The sequence below is a fragment of the Chenopodium album genome, chromosome 10, assembly GCF_948465745.1.
Source record: "Chenopodium album chromosome 10, dcCheAlbu1.1, whole genome shotgun sequence".
In the NCBI taxonomy this organism is placed as follows: domain Eukaryota; kingdom Viridiplantae; phylum Streptophyta; class Magnoliopsida; order Caryophyllales; family Amaranthaceae; genus Chenopodium; species Chenopodium album.
This window is the reverse complement of record NC_137843.1, coordinates 27,245,888-27,251,269: the sequence shown is the minus strand read 5'-3', so window position 1 is coordinate 27,251,269 and position 5,382 is coordinate 27,245,888. Positions and strand designations below refer to the sequence as shown.

The 5,382-nt window shown below is 33.4% G+C and overlaps 1 long non-coding RNA gene across 1 annotated transcript; it reads right to left on the bottom strand.

Annotated features, from left to right (window-relative positions):
• Positions 1–874: 874 nt before the first annotated feature.
• Positions 875–5,121, bottom strand: LOC145563850 (uncharacterized). The gene is made up of 3 exons (XR_014094635.1): positions 4,730–5,121; positions 3,579–3,655; positions 875–1,345 (listed from the first exon to the last, which is right to left on the bottom strand). It is a non-coding gene; the product is annotated as an uncharacterized LOC145563850 (long non-coding RNA).
• Between the last annotated feature and the right edge of the window lie 261 nt (positions 5,122–5,382).

Below are 5,382 nucleotides of genomic sequence, written 5' to 3'. Positions count from 1 at the left end.
TTTTTTGGCAATTGATTTAGAATGAGTGGACGAGACTTAAAATGTTCTAAATATTCATGTGCGTAACGTTTATAAATATTGTGGCATAAGCATAAAAAGTTCCGCATTGGAAAGACCATCCGTAATGCGTCAAAAAAATAGGATTTTTACATGTATGAAAATTGGGAAAAATCTTTTACAACTAGAATCGAAAGAATACTCAGAAAATCGGAAAATCCTAAGAACACAGAAAGCTGCCTAGAAGTGTAGGGACTGTTGCGCGACAACAGTAAACATCCAAGTGCGATGGCTTTATCACGATGTGATACTCCTATCGTGGCGCAATAAAGCCATCTCATCGCGATTGATCCTTTTTTTATCATGCCGAGTTCTTCCAACACCGAGCTAAAAATCTGCCTTCTTGTTTTGATCGATTCTAGTTCTGTTTGGCCGATTTTACTTCCTGATTGAGTTTTTCCTCCTTTTCTGAAAATCATATGTGTTCTAAATATGGCTTTAGCCCTTTGGAATTCACGCTCCATCTACCCAATCAAACGCTCCGTGCAACGAAGGGTACATCCGTGTTTGTGAATTCACCAAACCATGGAAGCAAGTTTAACTTGCGGGGTCACATACATACGCGTCAACCCTTCCAAAGGTAAGGCTTCTGCACGATGCATCTGGACTCATAACCATAAATCCTCTTTGACTACCATAATTCTTGAACTTTAGAGAACTAGATCCATGGTTACACTAGTAGAAAAAAGCAATTGGGAGACAGTTGAAAACCCCTAATGGGAAGCGGTTTAGAACTGCTTGGGCTTGGGGGGCTTCCCATTGCTCCTTTAAATGGGAAGCAGTTTGAACCACTTCCCATTTCAAAGTAATGGGAAGTAGTTTTGGCTCATAACCGCTTTCCATTATGCCTACAAAAATTATTATTATTATTATTATTTTTTAATTATTTTTTTGCTTTTTTCGCTCAAATTGACATACAATTACTAAACATACATAATAACATAAATATTTTCATTAATTAATTGTTATAATATTACATTTTCATAAAAAAAATTAATAATTAAAAAAAATCCGTAACTACATCAAAAGCACAAAAATTTAACAAAAAAAATTATACACTCAATATAATTAAAAATTACAATTAAATAAAAAACATACAAGAAATTAAAATCTAAAATTTGATAAAAAAAAAAATGAAACTAGATCTAAATACTTGTAGCAAGGAAGTGTTGTTGTTGTTGTCGGCGTTGGTGGTGCTTACCACTACAATCGAACAACCACCGTAATTCAAACCAAAACATCACGAAATCATAGTCAAAACCCAGAAAATGTAAGTCGAATTCCTGATCTGCGAAATTGAAACCGAACCCCAAAATAAAATCAGAACCCAAAAATCGGAATCAAAATTAAAATTAAAATCGAAACCAAAAAATCCGAACCCAAACCCACGAAATTAAACTCCAAATCTGCGAAATCGAACTTGAAACCTTGAATACTACTTTCTTCTTCGTTGAATTAAGGTTTTTTTAGTAAAGGGGTAACGTGAGGAGAGTGAACAATGGGTCGATGCCTCAGTGGTGAGTGCTTGAGATTTGCTCGGTGGTTGATTTAGGTGTTGTAATAGGCGGACATTTTGCTTTTACTCCCCTATCTCGTCCATGGATATAACTTCTAAAAATTTATCTAACATAAACTACATAATCGCATAGGTTTCTCTTGCCAACTCTTCTTAACAATCAACAAAATCTTTAATTATAGGTATCTTAATTAATACATCGGCTTCATTTAGTCAGAGGTACAGACATAACAGCAGACACCTCACCTCCCCTCTATATCTATGTATTTGTTTGATGAAATATTTAATTATTATCGCAAATCAAAATAAACAGGACAAAAAAGAAGCAGATAGCATGCAAAGGGTGCTATGAAGGAAAATAAGAAAACACTACAGCGCAATAAACCTAAGCATCATTTTGTTCACCAAATTACACAGACAAATTCATATGTAACACTGAGTAAAAACTAACAGAGCATAAAACTGTGGACGAGGGTATAAACTGACAGCTGGAGTTGCTGGGCAGAATTAGTGGAGATGAATAACATCATAATACATTATATTGAGGATCTTTTGTCAAAATGACTACTTTTACAAAACTATTTATCAAAACAGCTATTTAACATTATTAATTCCAAAATTAGCTAACTTATTAACTTGGAAGGAAATTATTTATTTCTTATTTTCCTTTAAACTAGTTTAGTTCACTCTATGGGTTTTTTTAAAGAAAAAAAAAATAGTTTTTTTAGTTTTTTTTTTTTTTTTTTTTTTTTTTTTTTTTTTTTTTTTAGGGTTCTCCCCTCATTTGCAATGAAAAAAAAATCTCATTAATTTGAAAAATAACATTCAACATAATATATTTGCAAAAATTCTATGTTCAGAGGTGCAAGCATCAACATTTTAAAAAAAATTAGAAAAAAAAAAACTCAAAAAATTATTCCAAATTTCCAATTAATAAAAAAATATAAATAAATAAATAACAAATGAGAATATATTCATTGTCTACCATTATGTATCACTATGTGTAAATTTGATTTATTATACCCATCAAACTAAAAAATATTCAAATTAGCTGACATTAACAACAGTATACAATTAATAGGCATGAAAAAGATGAACAATACCTTAAAAACCCTTATCGTTGTATAAATTTGCGGTAGTGTTAATAGAACAATACTACTTGAAATTCCAAATTTAAATGATACGATCTAGACGAAAAAATTAGTATATTTGTACTCCGTATATCGTTAAATTTCCAACTTAAAAAAATCTTAAAAACAAAATTAAAATAAAACAAAAGTAAAAAAAAAAAAATATCAATAAAGTGAACCCTGAACAAAACTGGTTCAAAAGAAAAAGAATTAGCTAATTTACTTCAAAGTCAATAATTTAGCTAGTTTTGGAATTAAAAATCATAATTGACCGTTTTGGTAAATACTTTTGTCAAAAGTCATTTTGGCAAAAGATTTTTATATTGATTGATAAACTTAAACAACAGCAGATGTAAAGCGGTAGATAGTCAAACATTTGAATGACCTGAAACACCCTAAAGCTATCAAATCCAACACGAGAACTCTCAAAATTTCTTCGTATCCTTCTACCTTGTCCCTAACTAACTGACGAGTTTTCTTCAACAAGCTACTGTTAATAGAACTAGACTAAATTCCCAAGTACATTGCAAAGACCTTTGTTTGTGGCAGGTGAGCTTAGTATGAGTAAATGAAGGGCTGCTCATGGATACTGATCAAGCTTTGGCTACATACACTGGCTGACCATTACTCCAAATAGTTTGTTAACAATACAAATAGAACAAAGAAGGAAATTATGAGATCAGGCACAATTACAAGATAAAACTCAGTGTTTTGACATCTAATGTTATCAGCGGTGCCATTTGCACATTGAAGACTCACAAAATTAGATTGAAGTCAATGTAAGAAACTAGGTTGTACATAGTAAATATAGGTCCACAATAGTTAAAAAGCATGAGAAGCAAAAAGTATTGTAAAATTATCACACATAAACTTACACATCATCCTTCCTTCTGTATTCTTGATACTTCTTGATTATGCCATCAACATTGGGAGTTCGAGGAAGCTTCACGAGCTGTCACAAAAATGTATCAAAGAGAAGGTTGAGTTGAACACCAGAAAAAGGACAGCTGCATAGAGATAATAAAAGGTTGAGTCCCACACGACCCTAAAATACAAAGAAAGCAAGCAGAACAATATAGGTTGCTTAACAACTCATGAACAACATATTTGCCTCTTTAGTTTCACAATTGGTTTTAGGAGCTGTTGCAGGATTGTAACTTTATTTATGGGAAATTGCTCACTTTCAATGTTTCAACATGAACACTTATAAATCTTAGCAAACTAATTTTATAACTTTGCCTCAATAAGTTCAATAATATCAATTTCTAACTTTGTAAAATGGGTCTTAATCAAGCTATAAGATTGCATAATTGACCCTGAACTCCTAGCCAACTTCTCATCGACACGGGGAAATCTCAAACTTTTGTAGCTCCGGCTTTGTACATTATGCTAGTAGTCCATAAATGTGTTCATGAAAATCCAACAGTGACACAATCATACAAATCAATCAAGCAAGGCTATCCATCAGTGCCCGTGTTAGCTTTCATTAGCCCTACAGTCCTACACAATTAGAAATCCTTCCATCTCTACATCTGGTCCATACCAGAAGCAGTATTAAGCTATATAATACAGTATCTTCCCATATTGCTGGAAAAACATAACAAAGGGTGGGGATTTGTGTCTATGTATGGTCAGAATCTTCTTCTACACAATGTCTTCTAACATTCAGTTGTGACACCATTTGAACATGCTGATGCCCTTGTATTCCGTAGCAAACCTAGCTCGATATGAGCCTTCCTGTACGCATTTAGCAAGATGATGCTAGAATGCCAAACATTGCATTTTCCAAATGTACCCTTACTTTGTGTAATATGAGGTACGATACTCACTTTACCCTAACTCCATAAGGGTACACTTATACGAAATCCCAAGTTACGCCGGCAAATTTAACCATTCAACATATAAAATACATGATAGAAAAGTTTAAACCCATATACTATTTATCAATGAATCTATTGTCATTATTCTTTATAGTTTCAATTAAGCTGGATCAAGATATATACGAAAAGACGTAAGAGCAAATTACCTTGATTAGCTTCCGCTCCATATGAATTTGGAGTGAGGAGTGTATGACACAGGTTGTCTCTTCTCCTAAGTGGTGGCTGGTAATTGGATTAGATATGTTATTCTATCATTAAACGTTGTGTTTTTCTCAATTTTCATACATTTTGACATTTGCATGATCATTTCTCGGACTGATTCAGAATGGATTCCATATCTTAAACACCCATCACTCTTCAAGTCATAATTGAAGAGAACATCCTCGTAACTGTTGTCATACATCACCATCGCTGAGATAGACAATATATGGACAACCAAAAGCTTACCCTCCATATCTACAACTGCGGCCCCCGACGATCCCTCTCCGGAGCCAGCGGTGTACTCAACGAGGGCAGCAATTTCTTGTTTTTCGTAGGATTCTCCATCTACCAGGGGTCGGGATATGATGCCAGTCGTACACGAAACATTGTCGTGAGCAAAGTAAGAGAACATGAAAACTTCCGTTCCAGTTTCGTTTTCTAAGATTGAAATATCAACAAAATGTTTCCTACATTTGATATCTTTGACCACAAGCAAAGCCATTTCTTTTTCAACCATATTACTATTACTAATCAAATATGCTGGTTTATAATCCTCCACATGAAGAAACTTCAAACCAAATTCTCTGATTTTTCTTAA